Source organism: Lissotriton helveticus, chromosome 4_1 (genome assembly GCF_964261635.1).
Source record: "Lissotriton helveticus chromosome 4_1, aLisHel1.1, whole genome shotgun sequence".
Lineage (NCBI taxonomy): Eukaryota > Metazoa > Chordata > Amphibia > Caudata > Salamandridae > Lissotriton > Lissotriton helveticus.
Genome location: NC_136063.1, coordinates 1,450,807,502 through 1,450,828,211, shown reverse-complemented (window position 1 = coordinate 1,450,828,211; position 20,710 = coordinate 1,450,807,502).

Genomic DNA, 20,710 nt, shown 5'->3' with positions numbered 1-20,710 from the left:
GCACTGCCTACACCTGAGGGCACCGCATGCCTCACGGCTGCATTTCGCACCGAAGCCCCGATGCCCATTTGCGCCAGCACTCCTGACTTCAACTGCACAGAGTTCAATCTGCAACTCCTGTGACTTCAAGGGCCCAACAACTCCTGCACCAACCTTTGGAACCGATGCCGGCTCTTCGAGGCACATCCCGAGGCCACTGATGCCCTGCATTTCTAAAGGTACTATTTGCGGGTCTTCTTGACACCGTAGCTGGCCCGCAAAGCCACGGTCAGCTAGAACTGTTTGTAATTGTTGCTCACAACCCCGTGACAGCCCCTGCCGGAGCTATCGACTTCAAGGAACTGTATTTTTAAGTCTATTTTTGCTTATTGATATTTCTAAGAACTGGATGGTAAATTTTTATTGTTTTTGGTCTTGTTTTGCACAGATAAAATATTGGATATTTTTCTAAAAGTGGTGTGGTGTCCATTTGTAGTGTCTTCACTGTATAACTGCTGGTTATGTGCAAATGCTTTACACAATGCCTCTGAGATAAGCCTAACTGCTCATGCCAAGCTACCAAGGGGGTAAGCAGGGGTTGTTTTAGAAGGGTATCTCCCTTATCCCGACTAAGAAGAAGGGTCACAACTTGAACAGGGTAACAATCTGCCATTTGGAGACCCCCCATTTCTAACAACTAGTTACATAATTTTGAAATAAATATGTAATTAATTTAAATATAATAGATCACATTTAAATTATTTTAAAATTATTAATTTAAACAAATATTCCCACCTAAAGTCAACTGTATATATGTACTTATTATGTATACAAAATTCTAAAATGTGTGTATAGAATTTATTTAAATTAATTATTTCTCAAAGTTAAATTTATTGTTAATTTAAACAAACTTATTAAAACATTTTATTATAAAATAAAGTGTATTTTTATTTAGATTTAGTTTTTCATCATTAAATTGCATGTATACATATTTTTAAAAAGTCGAAAAAACGTAATTTATTTTAACATTATTTCTTACGAGGTGTTATATTAAGTTCCTACCGCCATTATTTTCATGAGAAAGTGTGGCAGTACCAGTGGTTTGCCATGTGTGGTGTATTCCTTACTTCAGGTCTGCACTGGAGTACATTTACAACTGTCTTGGGTGCTTTGTGACTGGAGTAACTATAGAACTGCAGTTTGTAAATAGGAATGGGCTCTTTTGTAGGGGAGTGCTTGTGCCTCCCTATCCTTCCCTAAAACTCTCCTTATTCCTCCCAAAATACCTCCCATTTAGTTGTAAGTATTTCCCATTTTGTAGCCACTCCCCACGCATAGGCATAAGGCATAAGTAGGAGATGTCCACAGTTAGGGTGGAGATCTCCATATTGAAAAGACCATGTAGGCAGAGTCATTGAACTTGGCACGTTATTTAGTGAATTGCATTTCATAATACATTAGCAGTATTATTGTAGTACTACTAAACATACTACAACATGCAGTTTGTGAATAGGCCCTTATGATCATATACCTGGAAAGAGAGTGGACTTGAGTGATTAAAAAAAAAAAAACGTTTTTATTATCTATTGCCCTCACACGATCTACCATATCAATCACATCCAGAATAAATATTTTCTAAATAAACAAAATATAATAACACAGATAATTATAAAAAAAGTTTGCCTTAAATGTTTCAATTAAAGCACATGAAAGCTAGTTCCACAAGCTGCTGTCCAGATATCTGCAGTGACATTTCATCTTGAAGTAGCTGACCAGTGTGAACATTGTTTTAGCTTTCCAAATGTATTTGAAATCGAGCTTGGGCTAACATAACAAAAATGGTACTGTCTTCCATTTTCAATTGACGTTAAAGTCCTATAAAAGGACCTGCTTTTCCAACAACATTGGAACCCCATTTTCGCACTCTTTAAAGGCTAATCTATACTGGTTTTTACTATTGAACTTTACTGAGTTCTTTGTACTTATTGTCTGTATTATTGCTGCAAAACGGATCAATGCAATTTCATGTCCTTTGCCTAATAATTCTTTCCATAAAGCTTTGAAAATTTGACCCAGGCCTGTCATTCTTATTGAGAATGTCACAGTTCTAGTTTGTTACTGAGTCTTTAAAGATAGAGACTAGCCCAATCAGGGAGCACCAAAGTCTGTATCGGGACCAGTGGTGGTTCCTCCGCTAAGGCTGAGGAGTGTTGCCCCACAAGAAAAATAAAATGATAACAGCAGGTTATTATCATTTTCTTTTTCTCTAGTGGATCTCCAGGTGTGGGGTGGGGTGGGGCGGGGCTGCATTGCCCAAAGAGCAGGGGGGGATTGGTGGCACTCCTCAAGTGCGGCTTGTCCAGCCGACCAAACAGTCATGCGCACTGTAATGTTCCTCACCAGGCTGCAAAGCACAACCTGGTGAGGAACATGGCCAGGCCCCCAGTCCCAATCTGAGTGCCGATCCATGGTGCTCTGACCCATCGAGGCGCTGCTATTAGCAGCGTCGTGACCGGCTAAAGGACTCTGGAATCCTGGGGGCTTCTTGTTCCTGCCATCGTGGATGAAGAACGGACGAGAGGTAGCTGCCGGCAAGGTTCGTTTTGTTCTCTCTATTTATTTAAACTTCCCCCTCATCCCCCCTCCACGACCGCCCCCCACTGATGCAAGGTAGCATCCACTACTGATCGGGACTACACCACTCCGGGACCAAGCCATTGGCACGCACAAGGTAAGTCAAGGTGATACAGATTTACACGCAGACAGATCTGGTAGTGGAGCAGATGGTTTCTGAATGGATCCGACCAGCATTAAATGAACCTATTTGGCTACATTACTGACTACTGTACCTTCATGGTTTAGGTGCTTTTTCTCCAAGATTCAAATTGACCCTGCCCAACCCGTTCCTGGTTCCTGAACATGAAGCAGCCGTAACCTGAAGAAGGACAACGTGAGTCTCAATAGGCACTTATGCGCATGTGATGGCTGAATGAGAAGTGAGCCTTAAGGCCGTGCATGTTAAGACTTTGTAGGAAATTCGGTTGTTGGTTGACTGGGGTGTAAGCCTTGGTCAAGTAGCAACCACAGTCCTTGTCAGGGTAAGACACAAGCAAACCCCCAATTAACCTGTGCCTTGGTATCTTGGCACAGAGCAGTCAGGCTTAACTCAGAAGCAATGTGTAACATAGTAAAACACACCACAAAAGGAGCTCACAACAGTGTTAGAAAATAGAGTGATGTTTAATAAATAAAACAAGACCAAAACGACAAAATTCCAATTAGTAGAACTGGAGATATTCTGAAGGTGATGCAGGTTGCGGAGGCGATGTAAGTCTTTGCGACGTGTACAATTTTACAGTTGCAGAGATGCCTCGGTTCTGCTTGGGGTGCGCGGTGCAGCAGAGGAGATGCGTCGGTTCCAGTGGATCCAAAGGGGCTGGTAAAGCATGTTAAGCCCTCTTCCAATGGTCTCAGACTGGAATGGCATCACATGACAGGTTAGACACAAAGATGCAGGTGCACAAGCAAGGTTGCTGAAAGTCTGTTGTGTCCTTGAGGCTTTAGATCAGGAGGCCAGTCAGCTAGCCCTTGGAGTCACTCTGGATTCTAGGTTCAAGAGATGCAGGTCCAGTCCATCTCACCCAGGCAAAAGATCAGCAGGCAGCGCAGCAAAGCAAGATTCCAGCAGAGTCGCAGTCCTTCAGCACAGCAGTCCTTTTTTATGGCAGAGTATCCACAGGTACAGAACTGTACTGAAGTGGTGGTGTCTGAAGTCCCGGTATCCTGCCTTCCCTGCACTGACTCCAGACTAACTACAGGGGGTATGCAACCCTTTGTGTAGAGACCGGACACAGCCTATTCAGGTGTAAGTGAGGCTGGGTCCAGCTCCTCCCTCCCATCCTGCCAGTGATGGCCTATTCCGTCACACCAAAGTTCCCATTGTGTATGGCTGTCTAGTAGCCATACACAAAGTCCAACTGCCAACTACACCCAGTCATGTGCCCATAGACAGGCTGCCGCCTAATGGTTAAGACAAGAAAAGGCCAACTTTCTAAAAGTAGAATTTTCAGAATTATAATTTAAAATCTGACTTCACCATGAGTTAGGATTTTAAGTTGTGATTCCAGAGACACCAAACTTGGATGGGTTATCTCTTCCCATTTGGAAATTACATTTATAAAATAAAATAAGGCAACTCCAATGTTATCCTACGGGAGAGATAGGCCTTGCAGTTGAGAATAATTTAAATGTTTTTCACTACCAAGACATGTAAAACTGCCCTACATTTTTAATACATTGAACCCTGCCCTCTGGGTTGTCCAGGGCCGAACCGAATAGGAAATCCTTTTTGGAAAAAAGAGAAAGATGTAAATAAGGGAGGGAACTTTCCACCAGAATGTACTCCAACTAGGGAAATGGTGACAAAGAAAGAGTGACACATGTGCAGGTGGCTTAGCTAATGGCATAAATATACATCCATGAATGGGGAGCTACGATTCCCATTGAAAAGAACCTTTGACATTCCCAGAATCGATAATTTAAGACGGAGAATGTATGACATGAAACCTCAACCTAGACTCACACAGTTTGTTGCTCTAAATCTTTGGGAATAAGTTATGAATGAGAAAAAGAAAAATAAGTTGTAAGGCTTATTCGTGGATGAAATCTCAAGAAGATGAGAGGCAAATAAAATGGAGGCAGGAAGTGACTGAGACAATTGGAGGTTACCCGCTGATAGAGGGCAAGGAAATAGAAAAGGAAAAACCAAGTGCGGAAAAATAAATCTAAGGATGTGGCAAAAGTTGAGAGTAAAGTGGAGTATGCCTTTTCTAGATGAGCTCCTTAGATTGAGACCACTCCAATTATACTGCAGCAACTGCACCAAGTGCTGCAGCATGGATGAACCCAACACAAACACTGTCGCCACCTCAGAAGTTAGTGCACCCCTAAGTTACTCAGAGACTCTTTACCCCCACTTGCACAGATCTCATCTCCGGTAGCAACAGTTATTTCACACTCACCAGTAACTCTGAATATTTACCCCATTGCACCTGCTGTTAACATGTACCACAGTCAGACCACTCTGAGTGTCTCTGTGGATGTCACAGTGGTGTCCAGTGTTATAGCCTCAGGCCTACCTCAGATCAAATTTGATGGAATTATTAAGAGTAATATGGGAATTAACTTCTTAGGACACTATGATGAGAGTGAATTACTTTACATGAGTAAAAAAGCTGTGAGGGTGAAGGGAGAGGCATATGTAAAGATGGAAAGAGCGGTGGACCAAGGCAGATTTGATTTGACACGGAGAAAGTAGTTGTGAAAAAATATCAGGATGATCATGGGTGACAAGGAGTTGAAGCTGCTGAAGCTGAGAGAGTTAAGTATGCATGTAAAGGAGTTGATTGAGAACAAAAGGGACTGGACGAGACTGAAAAGTTTAGGGAGTTGTGGCCCAATAAGGAGAGGGTTTAAGTGAAACAAAAAAGGAAGTCACCAATGAGGATGAGGGAGAAGTTGCAAGAGAATTAGCCAAAGAATACCCTTTAAGAGAAATACAAGTTCCATGGTCTCGAACAGATCTTTTCCATTTCATGAATTCTCTATCCAGGTGAGGAAAATCTTGATAAGTGGCACATGCAGATAGATCAGCTATCTACCACCTCAAAGGTTTCATGGGAAGAATTAAATGTGTTGTTTGAAGTAACGCTCCTGAAATAACTGTGGGCGGAATGTAAAAGAGCAGTGGAAAGGCTGATGCAGGAACCTCCAGGGTAGTAGGAACCAATACACCTTTGTCTTTGGTCACAACCAAATATAATGTCGTCATTAATTACCGAAACACTTAAGTTCCCCAGAAAAGAGATTAATTGCCCATAAAATCATTTGAACCACCCAGTAACCCAAGGAATCAGTTAATGTGTACTTTGAAAAAGTAAAGCAAATGTACAGAGAGCATAGCAGTCTAAATGACTTGCTCAGGGATAACATGGGAGGGTTTCTCGCCTCCTTCCTGCAAGGACTGCAACCAGAAATTAACAGTCAGATCAAACAGGGCAATCTTTGCTGAGAGAGTAAACCCAAAGATGAGATCCTACAGTCAGGGGCGGCCTTAGGCATGTGCAAGCTGTGCACCTGCACAGGGCCGCCAAACCCCAGGGGACGCCACGCCAATATATATCCCTAATATAATAATCCTCTGAGGATGGATACATATTTGCGTGGCGGCCCCAGACAGGGATTTGGCGGCCTCCCGGTGGACGTTTTATTAAAACACCTTCACATTTGCAACGCAGTAACTCTGTCCGCCAAACGTGTAATCAGGCCCAGAGTCTTCTTATCTAATCAGTAAATATTGGTTTGTTTTGCTAGCACACAGTACCTCATCTAAACTCCTAAACCTCCAAAGTAATAGATGTTGCAATAACCTAGAACATGACTCTCAGATTCCCAAGGAAATCGTGGAAAAAGATCTAACCCTTTCATTTGTTACTCTTGCATGCCCAAAGTGTTCACAAACAAAAGATACAACATTGTATTTTCAAACATGTATTGAAAGCTCTAATCTTTGCAAATAAACATAAATTGCGACTGAAAGAAAGATGAGACACATTATTGTAATAGTGAAAAATACAAACAATTCAATCACGGTTATTGTCCATAGCATTGCTAATGTTTCTCCTCTCAAATGCTAGCCTCTATGCAAAAGAGAGCCTATGAGGAGTGCCCATCTGCACGCTCTGGATGTACTTCCCAATGTACAGCTATCTTCCTTCTCAGGATGAAGGCAGGGGACAGCAGGCTTGCACCCTACAGCACTGTTCTGTGATTATTATGGTAGGAAGTGCACCTCTCACCGACTTCAGCACGGATGCAGTTTAAATAATAAAATGGCAAGCTAATCAAACCGTGTCAAAGTTTCAGGACAACGTTTTAATTAGTCGGAAGCAGAAGAGTTGTCTCCTTGCGAGCACAGAAAATAAAACAATGCTTCATGTTCTGAATTTGTGCGACCCTACAACTAAATGTGCAGACTACAGAGTGTCAATGTCTATCAGGAATAAGTGTGTGCAATGGCCATTCTTGTGATAGAAAAACATGTACAAAGCACAATGAGAAAATGAGGCTAAGCTAACTTGAAAACTAAAAATGGAAACTAAATGCAAGCCGCATAACAGAACTTGACTTTGAGCAAAGGTACAGACATAAATATGCAAGGAGTCTCAATGGCTTATGGAGAAAATGTCCCTGGAATGAGAACCATATAAGTGCTTTAAAGAAGGATACCCCTTGTCACATTTTTAACAAGATTGGGCATTGAAAGCAGGAATGTTGCTACAATCCTGATTGAGCGATGGTTGATGCCAAAACCCCCAAACCCAACGGTGCAAGGAGAACTTCCTCCAATGCTCAGACTCCTTTGCAGACCCCAAAGGTTCCGTAGTTAGGCATGCTGAAGAATCCACCTTGGCCTGTACAGATGCAGGGAGGGAACCCCCACTTCCAACCAAGCCACAGAGTTCCCCATAACCCTTTCACATCTCAGACTGCCCGATCCCCATGATGTTTGAGAGTTCCACATACTTTAAACAGTCTCAATGACGGTGCATGAGAGGGTAGTAGAAGTGCCTAATTGGTGCAGTCCTGGAATTGGATTAGATTGGCCCATAAGTAGATGGAGAGGTCAACAGACATCCAGTGTACTTCTTGATAGACACTGGAGCCACTTGCTTGACTCTTAAGACAGTTGATGTCCTAAACCTACACCTCTTGGGAAAATAAGTCCAATGTGGAGGGATTACAAATCAGCAGCATACAAATCAGATTGCTGCCCCAGGTCCAGTAAAGATTGGAGACATCAGAGAACAGCACCAATTTGTTGTGTGAAATTCAAGCCCTGTGAACGTGCTCTGGAGATTTCTCCTATGCTAGCTCAATTCTGTAATCTTATACGCAAGATGAAGTAGGGTTAGAGACCCAAGCCATAGATGGTGTAGTCAGGTTGTATCCAGTCATTACTAAAGAAGATTTAACTACTGATTCCAGAGAGACAGTTAGCGAAGATATGTGGGATTCTACCAGGAAAGAAACTGGGTTGAATAACGGTGCCAAGCTCCTAAAGATAACCCTTCATCCTAACATGGTATTTCCTTGAACATGCCATTACAAGCTGACCTCAGAAGTCTTTGCAGGTATAACACATGGTATCAAGAATATTACAGGACAGGGTATTTTGAAGGAAGCCATTGGGAATCCATTTAACCCTCCAATCATGGCTTTGCATGAAGCAAATAAAAAACGGAGGATAGTGCAGAACCTCCCACAATATTAACCAAATTGTTATTCCATGCTATCATGTGGTACCGAGCTCTGCTGTGATCCTGTTCCAAATTCCTTCAGAAGCTGGGTCGCACTCCCCAAGTGCATACAGAGAGCCCATCTTATTTCAATTAGATACTTAAAAAGAACCTAGAAACTCTACATATACTATGTAGCTCAACCCTGACCCAGTACATCAATGATTTACTCATGGCTTTGATGATGAAAGAAGCTTGTAGGCAAGATAGTATTGCTCTGCTCAACCACTTGGCTGATAACGGGCACAAAGTTTCCTTCAAAAATGTACAATACTTTCAGAATGAGGTCATGTTCTTGAGACATCAAATTGAGTAGGAAATCAGCCGAGTGTCCCATGAATGCATTGAAACATTCCCTAAAATGAAGTTTCCGACCACACAGAGAAGAGTACGAATGTTCTCCGGATTGGTGGGCTACTGCGACAATGAATCCCAATCTTTGTGGCAAAGCCTCTACTAAGGTTGACGCACAATTATGTCAATAACCTTGCACCAAAGGATGATGAAATTATGGAAGCCTTTCAGGAGCTTAAGAATTGACTCTGCAACACACCCGCTATTGGAATGCCAAACTACACTAAAAAATGTGTACTCTTATATCATCTGCGAGATGGGTGTGCTTTATCAGTGTTGACACAGAGTCATAAGGAGACTAAGGACCTGATTTAGATCTCAGCCAACAGGTTAGTCCAGCACATCGGTGATGGATATCCTGTCGCGCCGAAATATAAATCCCGTTATATCCTAAGGGGATTTATATTTCGGTGGACAGGAGCATCAGGCAGAGTCTCATAGTTGGCATCTTGCAGCAAAGGGAGCAAAATCACAGGACAACACAACTGGTTCAACTGCAAAGGACGCACAAGCCGATTTTTGTCAGGAAACTAGGATAATTGCATGGCAAGGCAAACGTCGAGAGCACACTTAAAAGAGCACCATAGACAGTGAAATACAGGCTGCATTGTCAGAAACCACATGGACTGCTTCTCATTAAGTTCCAACAAGGACTCTCCGAAATACTGTATCATGCATTCATGACAATGAAGGATGTGTTGTAGTTCCATTACCATCAGGTCTTCATGCCAGACAGCCATTGCGGATCAACAAAAATAGAACAAAAATAGCAACCAGAAGAAATAGCACAATTGAAATGCCTCCAAAAATGCTTGAAAATAATGAATGAATAAACGACGGAATACCACAAAGCGTAGTCTGAAATATATAAACCAATCCAGTCATAATCACTTTGAAAAAGTGTGCACTCCAGTGGCGTTAGAAGATTTAAAAATACAGCGTATGAGTTCACCAAAATGCAGTGGTATCTGAGAGTGCAGCAATGATTGTACTTCAGCCGAGTACACCATGAAGTGTTAGCTCCAGGCAAACATAGGAGTGTCCTAAAGAAGTCCCACGGTATAGTAGACTAACAAAAGTTTATTTGTTGTCCTGCATACATTTCTTCTGATAGGACAAAAACCAAGCATGATGTAAAATATTTGCACCTATTTCCTCATGCCTGCCTACAGAACAGTGTTTTAGACATGAGGTGAAATGAAACGTTGATATTGCTTAAGCAATTGACCCGTGAATCAGCCATGTGGCTGAGGGGGTTTCAGCTACAGTAAAAGGCAATGTTTTTAACCTTTCTATATTAAGCATCGTGTAAGTGGATTCCTTTTTTGCCATGAGTTTCTGCATGCATGTCAAATTATAATGCAAAATCAATTATGTTTCATTTAAGATATTTCCATGGCACTCAGTTTAATTTTAAAACCTTCAATGTCCAAATTTACTGTAAAATCGATCTCAACTGACTTTGTCCATGTTGAAGCATAGACATGCCATTATATAAAATATCAAAGGTAGCTAAATCAATATTATTCAAACAATAAATGCGTGTGGCTAATGTGATCTTTCCATTATTGACAATTGCCAATGCTTTTTCAAGATTTTTCTAATCAATCTGTCTTAAACTTTCAGCAGCTTCTTGTTGAGAAATTTTTCAGGTTTCATTGTATGTGGCATAAATGAAACATTTAGGATTAGGGGCTCTGGGACCTAACAGAACATATTGTAAATCTATATTATCAAAAAGCAGTGAAAATGATCTTTAACTGCAGACAAGGCGGAATATTCTAACCGCTGCTGGCATAGCTTTCCTACACTATGGATAGTAATGACTTAATGACTGTTGTGACTGAATATTCCAGGGATCTGGCCTTCTTGCTATAAACCTATTTGAAGAGTTGGAAAATTGGGCATTGCATAATGTTGGTAATATAACATTTCACCATAATTTGCAGAATTTAAACACAAATCCTCATTCTCAAATACAATTTACAATTCTAATTCAGAAAGCATATTAGAAATAGTCATTGCATCCTAATCATTGGTAATGGAACCTGGAGAGAAAAAGTCACCCAAATCAACTTTTAAAACATACAGAATTTGCAATGTTTCATTTGGACCACAACTGTCATAGAGACTTTATCCAAAACAATACCATCAACAACAGGAATTGCAGTATTGTTCACAAGGGACAAGCCTCTTTGGACCTCATTTGAAGAAGTATGGGGTGTAAGCACCTCAGCCACAAGTTCTGGTGAAGCACGATCGGGAAGACAGTGTCCATTCAAAAGTAGAAAGAAAACTGTGATAAAAACCAATCCAGAGGAAATCAAAATTCAACAGTAGGACCAAGGAGGAATCAGATAAGTCTGTTTAAGCCCAAGGAAAAATGTATATCTTTTGCATATAGATGTATGTGAAGAATCAGAAAAAAAATCATCAATGTCAATAAAATAACCAGAGGCAGACTGAGTAAAAAGAAGAACCTCAGCGTGCAAAAGAGAGCTGGGTGATTCCTCCAAAGACAGTTGATAATATATAACTTTGTTGCAAGGAGCAGCAGTAGAAAACAGCAAACCCAAATAAGAAACACATCCTGTGTTATGATCATTAACCGGTATTATTGAAAGTTAAGCATCTGAAGACCCCAGACTGGGTGTAGAAAGATTAGAACAGCTTAATGTATGTGAAGAGATTTTGTGCAGGTTAGGGAGAGGTGTGAAGGAACTACCCAGAACCCCCCGTTGCCTGCTGTGTAGGACTGGCCACATGGTGTAGCTTGATCAAATCAATTATAACAAGTATATTGTATTTACAACCAGCGAGTGGTGGTAAAATCAAAGTTTGAGTACCTTTAACAGCAACAGCAAGGACAGGGACCGGTGCATAATAGGATGGGCCAAACTCTTTTTTATCTGCTATTCTCTCTCGGACTAGATCCCATATGTTTTACGAATCCAGCAAGAAACCACTGGTTGCTCCTTCATTTCGTCAGTGGCAGAACATTTAAAATTCAAATTGGAGTGCTCATCTCAGGAGTCTTTTGATTCCTGTAAAACAGTGAAACGTTTATTGATGTCAAAGGGCGTGGAGTGGAATCTCTGCAGTCGGGGCGAAGATTCCATCCCGATTGCAGATGTAAAGATACTACTCGTAACTTTCATTTGTGAATACCGATAGACGTAAACATAGACTTTTGGTCTAAGTTTACCTTTGTGAGTACCAAAAGTCATAAACTTAGACTTTTGGTGTAAGTTTACCTTTGTGAATCAAGCCCATTATCTACATCAGTAGCTGTCAGGGAAGTAGCCCAATGGATCCATCTTGAATGTAAGATTTTCACGTCAGGAACACTGGCCTTGGTGACAGCCTCTAAGGCTGGAACAGGAGATACCACAAGTATGCGTTTCCCCAGAGCCAATGGATGTTCCTTCAGGACAGCTGTTTGAACTGTAATCAAAATATTTTCTGTGATGCAAAACGCATTTCGCCATTGGAATAAAAATGCAAATTTTAAGCAATCGCCACTTTTTCACCATCATTGAATACAACATATGTGTATCCAGTGTAACCAACAATGTAGGTTATCAAGTTGGTAGTGTTAACACACGCATGTAAATGTTTGGACTCAAAATTGTCAGTCTATAAGTTTCTGAGAATAATATTATTCAGTAGTCCAATGTTTATTAGAAAAATATGAATGAATGAAATCATACAATTGTTTAATCCGCTGTGCATAATATGGCTTGTATGTTCTACAAAAATTTAGAAAGCCCAAAAGAGATTGAAGCTTTTTCCGTGTATTTTGTGTTTGTAAGAGAGCACATATCTCTAAGAAATGTTGTGCTCGGCTTTTGCTTTCCTTTGACAACTCGTATCCCAAACATAGGACACTGACAAAGGCAATTTTGGATTTTAGAAAATTGAATTCATAGCCATGTTCAGCAAATCCCAATAGTATGAGAACCACCCAGGCCAAATGTGTGTTTAAATCATTATCTGTGAGGTAAATGTCATCAACATATGGCAACACATCTGAAACAATGTCTTGTAAAATTGTTGTTACATGGGCATCAAACAGACCTGGACTGTTCTTATACCCTTGTAGGAGCCTACAGAACCTTCTCTGAGCCCGAGCACTGTGAAGGCTGTTAAGTCATGACTTTCGGACACTACATTTTGACAGAAAACAACATTGGAAATGTCCACGGTAATATTGTGCTTTTTACTAACAATGTTGTCTAATAATCCCTTGCTATGTGCATTTTGCACCGCACAAAAGTGTGTGTATGATTGTTTAATTGTATATATTTCAAGACTATACATTAAGAATGGTCTGGTTTAATCACAGGAATAAGTGGATTATTCATGGGGGAGACATAATGCTCAATCACATCTTGATATTCTAACTGTGATAGAATCTCCCTAACAGGGCGTTTACTCTCATGTTTAATAGGGTATTGTGCTTGGACTTGTAGACTGGACTGTATATGTATAATATGATTGGGGAAACTCCTATCCCAGCATGCATGGTAGCAATATAATGCAGGGGCTCGAACAAGAGTCCATTCTGCAGCTTATGCTGTTTTAACACCTTCTGGAACAACAACCAAAAGGTAGGCATAATTACATCCTCTCCTCGTGGGACTTTTGTAACAAACTCAGGTGGCCAATCTATCTCAGCCAGCAGAATGCCGTAGTCATTAGTTAAATTCTGCCAGAATATCAAATTAATAGTATGCAGTATATTACCCTCAATTTGTAAGTCTATTTCATAGAGTCTATAAGGAGGGCTGAGCTGCTGATCTGGAGTTTCCATTTCAATGTAGTCATTAGTCAGTCTCACCACCAGAAACTCTTGAAGAGTCTGGTGAACTATGGTGACCTCTGCTGTGCTGCCAAGCATGGTCCTCACCCATATCTTGTTCCGAAGAGTTCTGAGTATTTTTTGGCATATGTAGCAGAAATTCCGGCCACTTTTCTTATGTTTACATTGTGCTTTTTGTTTTGGAAGTTTCTCTTCCTTTTTTATGATGACATCAGCAGACCGTTATGAGTCTGTATTCGATTTCCCATACTCCTCCTGTCTGAGGTCACCTTGTCCCAATCTCTTTGACTGTCTGTCTACAGAGTCCTAAAAAGAGAGAGAAGGATGGGTATCAGAATACTGATACCTGCCAGGCTGTTTAGTTGTATCTCTGTTGCGTAAATTGTAATGATTTTTGGAATACTCAGTTTGAGGGGATCCACTCTGGGTTTTTGCTTTAGCTTTGCTTTTATCCAAGCGCTTTTTGGAAGATTCTGGTGTCTGCTTGGTAACTTCGGTATCAGATTTGTTTTAAAGTTTTTTGTCTTATTAGGCCTGCTTCCCAGACTGTCATGACCTATAGAGATATAGGTTTCAGAAATAATTTTAGGAAGTTCACGTTCCTGGTCTACTACTGGAACTGTAGCGAACCATTGGCATATCGCCCATGCAGCTGCCTCCCCCTTAATATTACTTAATATAATTGAGGACAGTGTGACAAAGGTGCCAAAGAGTTTCATCCCTGAGCTGAGGGCAGCTCCATGTTCAGCCTGAATCTGTTTAAGGACTTCAGGTAAAACAGTCATGGACGGAGTACCTTGGGTGATGGTATATATAGCTTCAAAAACAGTACCCCACATATTACACTCCTCCACAGAGGGAACCATACCATGTGGAAGACACATCATGAGAATTCAAATGTATCATGGGGTCACATATGGGGAAACAGCCCCAATCTAATTTGTATTTTGTGCAATACAGAATGGAATTCCCTCCTGTTTGTTAGGGATTTTACCCATAATGGCATTAATAGTAATAGGATGGATTGCAGGCATAGTCAATTGAGACTGTCCAGCTTGAGGAGCCCTTGCTGGGGCAGCAGTGATTGAAAGCAGAACATACTGTATAGACATTGATATAGTCTTACTAAATGGTTAAAAGAGCAAGTGTGTCACATTGCTATAAATGTTGTGCATTTGGAAAAGGTGTAAAGCCTGTTAAGTTCCTACTAATCAAGTGGGACGCTGTATTTAGAACAACTAAATTTCATAATACAGAAACTGAATCCATATCCATACTAATATAATAAAGAGAGAGCCCAAACCTTTGAGGCGGGTAATCTCAGGAACCACAGCACCAATCACAACACCCAATACAACATTGGAAAGGGCAGTTGCAGCAGAAGGACATAGGCTATGCAGACGCCCACCATATACATTTAAAAGGTAAAAGAACCGTCCCAGCAAAGTAGTCCCTTGTGGGCGAGTCTGTGTTGTGCTGTGGGCGTATGCTGGGGGCGTGACAAACGCTGGGGGCGTGTGATACGTTCCGCCCTTCATGCCATGTCTCATATCGTGTGCTGTGGGTGTGTGCTAGGGGGGTGGGCATGTGCGGGGCGCGGGATTACGGAAAAAAAGCGAGCGTTGTGCCCAATATTTCATTGTTTTTTCTTCCCAGGTTCTGTACATTCCAGCTACGGGTGTCCACCCTGCTCCCTTTAAATACCCCTGCACCCCATAATCATAACCCACCCTTACTCCTTAAAATACCCCAACACCCTTAAACACTAACCCATCTTTTTTTATTAAATATGTTTTTATTGCAGAGTTATAAACAAAACATCGATGTAGGTCAACCGGTATACCCTTGATATGTCAAGGCACATTTGCGTTAGTAAAGTTGCACACAGCCATTCAGCCCACATCCCGGAGGTCGGGCGGCATACCAACAGGTTCCAATAAAAGGTCACCATGAGCACCTCAGAGGGACGCCAGGTCAACAACATAAGTAAGTGTCTGTTTTTATACCCACCAAATTCCCCCCCCCCTCAGTCACCGCCAGATACAATCAGCCACCCCGAGCTGGCGACATCAGTGCCATCAGTGCCCGTAGTATCAGGTCTATGCTAGTGCATTCCTATGTCGGCCGCCTGTTAGGGCCTAACATCATCCACACAGCGTGAACCCATGTGCGCTGCCCAGTATCCCTCTCCTGTAGCTGCCAGCCATAGATCCCCAGCACAGGCACCCCTCTTGCCACTACCGCGGTACCCTAATAACGCCCCTCCAACCCCCCTCCCCCCAACTACTGCTGATGTGGGTTGTAAGTATGGGTTCTGACAGAAGAGCTCGCCACTAATTGATGTAATGCATTCGTTCTTCTAAGCCGCATGGAACCTCAGTCTCTGAATGTCCCTCCTCCTCGTTCTCTGTCAGGTAGTCGCTCAAAGCCTGCACAATCATCTCCCAGGCCTTTGCCATCTCCAAGCTCTTCTCATTACCAGTTCTGGTAGCCTGCCGCATTCTAATCACACTCTCACATCTGGACCATTTCAACAACTCATTCGTCCATCGCCTAACTGATGGGCCCTCCTTGGATTTCCAACGCCAAGTAATCTCTCTTTGGGCTAGCATGAGTCCTAGGTCAATAAATTTGCTCGTAACTTTTGTCTTTGCCGTGTGAGGGAACCAAAGCAGTAGACACGCCGCCATGTCGAACTCCACTTCCCTGTCAGTAACCGCGTTCAGAAGCTCACCCACCTCAGGCCAGTAAGTCCCCAACTTCGGGCAGCCCCACAGCAAATGATCCAGCTCAACCTCAAGTGCCAAGCATCTCGGGCACGCTGCATCCTGTACCCGAAAGTACCGTCGAGGTTTCCCCGGGGTCAGATAGGCCCTATGCAGTATAAAGAAGTGCACCTGTTGGAAGCGGGCATTCCTGCTACCCTTCCATGTCCGTTTCAAGATCTGGCCCCAAACCGTGTCTGGTATGGGTTTACCTATGCTATCCTCCCACTTCTCCTTCAGCGCAGTGAGCGGCTCTAGTCCCTCATTTAACATTCGCGATTGGAGGCAAGTCACCGCTTTAAACGTGCCCGCAGCCATCACCACATATTGGCAGGCCATGGTCGTGTCCGGTTCCACCAGTCCTCCCTTCCAGTGTATTTGTATTGCCGCGATTACTGCAGCATGCAAGGGGTAGCTCCCATCCGGGAGACCAAACTGATCCTGCAGTACCCTAAAGGGGGCCAGCATCCCGTCAACATATAAATCTCCTACCATCTGTAAACCCAACTCCTCCCATTCTGACAACGGAGACCAATCGCCTCCATGTGGTAGCGCTGTCAGCATCCCAAGAGGAATCTCCGGCGCATACGGTCGTGCAGCCTTCGCCATCTTCAGGCTCCTATGCCAGCACAACCGAAGGGTTTTCTCCTCAATGGTGAGACCTCTCAATTCCAATTTCTGTTGCATAACTATGTAGGCTAGGATGTGCCTCTGGATGCCCATCCCACGCTCCTGGTCCGGGCCTCTGAATTCTTTAGCAATGCTTTGTGTTAAAACCTGTAATTGGGCCGCTAGGTAATACAATTCAAAATCAGGAACCGCCATCCCTCCTTCAAGTTTGGGTCTGATCAAAGTGTGCAACGCTACCCTGCGCCTTCCATGCCCCCAAAGGAAATCAATAACCATCGTCCTTAAATCTTTAAAGATCCGTTGAGGGATCCATATCGGTAGGGTACGGAAATAATAGAGCAACCTTGGCAGAGCCACCATCTTCACCAAAGCCACCCGGCCCTGCACCGATAGAGGAAGGGAGGCCCAGAAGGACATGCATCCCCACAGAGCCCTTATGCAGCGGCCTATATTTCCTTCCAGCAAATTCGCGGTTTCGTGGTAAACACGGACTCCTAGATAGGTGAAGCACGTGTCTTCCCAGACCACATCCACTGTAAGAGGAGGACACAGCGTGTTCGCCCGCAGCGGAAAAACAAAGGTTTATTCCAGTTTACCTTGAGGCCTGACAACCTAACAAAGCTTGAAAGCATCTCTACAGCCCCCTCAAGAGCCCCTTCCGTATCTTCCAGGTACAGCAACAGGTCATCTGCATACAGCGAGATATGATGAGTTTCCTCACCACGTCTAATCCCATTATACAATTCTCCTGCTCTCGCCCGTGCCGCCAGTGGTTCCATCGCTAAAGCAAACAGGAGAGGAGATAGCGAGCAACCCTGCCTCGTCCCTCTACGCACCGGATAGTCGGGTGATATAACAGACCCCAATCGCACTCTGGCAGTAGCAGAAGAGTAGAGAACCCTCGTCCATCGCCCAAAGCCGCCTCCGAGGCCGAACTTCTCTAGCACCCTCTCGAGGTACTGCCACTCAAGGCTATCGAAGGCCTTCTCACTGTCTATCGACAGTACTGCTGATTTGTAATCTGATTCTAAGGCGCTGTCTAGGATACGGGTCAGGCGGCGGATGTTTATGGATGTGTTCCTAGTAGGAATGAACTCGGCCTGGTCTCCGTGTATCAGCGTGGTCATATGTGGCAGTAGTCTAGTGGCCAGGATACGACTCAAGATCTTATAGTCCACCGTCAGCATAGACAGGAGCCTATACGACGTCACATCCGAGGCCTCCCTACCAGGTTTCAGCAGCGGCACCACTAGCGCTTCCCTCATCGACTGAGGCAGCTGCCCCAGGGTCATGGCTTTGAAGTACACCACTAAGAGCCGTGGTGCCAGAACATCTATATACTTCACGTAAAATTCGATCGGCAGACCATCCACCCCCGGCGTCTTGTTTCTAGCCATCTGCTTAATGGCCACCCGAATCTCCGATAGCGTTATGGGGCCGCCCAGGTCCTTCGCAGTCTCGTCACCCAGCACTGGGAGACGAACAGTCTCCAGGTATTCACCTATTGCAGAGACTTCGACCGCCAACTGACTCTTATATAGACTCGTATAAACACTAACCCATCTTAACCCTATAAATATACCCTGTACCCCAAAACCCACACCTATCCCTAAACCCTAAAAATACCCCTGTACCCCAAAACCCAAACCTACCCCTGAACCCTAAAATACCCCTGTACCACAAAACCCAAACCTAGCCCTGAACCTTTAAAATACCCCTGTACCCCAAAACCCACACCTACCCCCTGAACCCTAAAATACCCCTGTACCCCAAAACCCAAACCTAGCCCTGAACCCTTAAAATACCCCTGTACTCCAAAACCCAAACCTACCCCCTGAACCCATAAAATACCCCCGTACCCCAAAACCCAAACCTACCCCATAACCCTAAAATACCCCAGTACCCCAAAACCCAAACCTAGCCCTGAACCCTAAAAATACTCCTGTACCCCAAAACCCAAACCTACCCCTGAACCCTAATAAAATACCCCTATACCCCAAAACCCATACCTATCCCTAAACCCTAAAATGACCCCTGTAAAAAAAAAAGAAAAAATCAGTTTATAACTAGTCGCATTTTATTATAACAGCGTCACCGATTAGCGACCTATCTTCTTGGACTGCGCTTTGGTATCAGTGGCCAATTTCTTAAAATTGTTGGGTTTTATGATTTTAGCTGTCAAATGTCAGTATATCAAATCCTCCTGCTCTTGTATTAAGTGTTATTGCTGTCTATTACACAATTGTTTCAATTTTTAAGGTGCAATATAAATCGAGTAACAGGTGTCGGTCGATTTTTATTGTTCAACTGTGGTAAAATATGTTTCGAAATTTTAATCACAATGTACCGACTTGTGGATTTAATTTGTAAAGCTTTTAAGGATATTTTTCTTTTATCCAAATAAAGATTTTCCTTTTTTTTTCTTTTCTACTAAAAACCCCTGTAACCCATCACCCAAAACTATATCTGAACCCTTAAAATACCCAAACACCCCAAAACATATACCTCAGTACCCCAAAACATATACCCCTATACCCATACTTACCTTATCCAAACATTTAAAAAAAACATGCATTTACAACGAATTTCGTTGTAAATGTATGGGTGGTAAAAGCATATAAAATGTAATGCCATGCGTTATAATGGTATTGTGGAGTCATGGCACTTTCGTAATGAAAGTATGCGAAGTGATGGTATGCGGAAAGAAAGTTGCGGAGTAATGGGTGTTTACCCTCCCCCGGTAAGTACATTGGTGGCACGGTGGCCCACATCTCCAGCAACATACTCATATTTTTTCACCACCGATTTGAAAAATGCACAGGTCTATCTCATTGATGGCCAGCACCGACATACACTTTTAGACACACCTCCCGCCACAAGTTCTAGTATTGCGAACTTTAGAGCTGGGGAGCTACGTTCGAATCTCGGCATCAGCTCAACATCCTGTGATTCCAGGCAAATTGCTTTGTCTCCCCGTGCCTACCACAAATGAATGTGTTCTTCTGTAATGTAAATTGTGCTCATGCCATGTTGTCGAGTTCGCGCTATATAATATTGCAAGGAAAAATAAAGTAGGGAAACTCGAGTTCACACACTACTGAACGCGCACTCTTAAGTGCATCAGCAGTGCACTGTGAATTGGAGTGTTTCACAGACCTGTCACAGATAAGAAATGCTGTCAAAAGGAAATCCTACAAAACAATATACTACTGGCCGGCAGCAATTCATACGCGGACAACGTCGGGACGGGCTGCTAGTCTTCTTATATAATTAGTAAATTTTGGTCTGTGTGGCTAGCTCACAGTACTGCATATAAACTTCTAAACCTCCAGAGTTATAGATGTTGCCATTAACCTAGAACATGACCCTCAGATTCCCAAGGAAATCGTGGAAACAGATCTAACCCTTTCATTTGTCATTCTTGAATGCACAATGTGTTTACAAACAAAGGATACAATATTGCATTTTCAAACATTTATTGAAAAGCTCTAATCTTTGCAAATAAAACATGAACTGCGATTGTAAGAAAGATGAGACACTGTTGTAATAAGCATCTTAGAATAGTGAAAAGCACAAACAATTCAATCATGGTAATTGTTCATAATGCTACTCCTATCTATTGCTAGCCTCTATGTTAAAGAGACCATATAAGGAGTACCCATCCGCACGGTCTGTTGGAATGACCTATCCCCATACCTTGATAGTGAATTCCAGGAATACAGGTTCAGTGCATCCACGGATGCACCTCAGAGTGTACAGCTATCTTCCTTCTCAGGATGAAAGTCGGGGACAGCTGGCCTGCA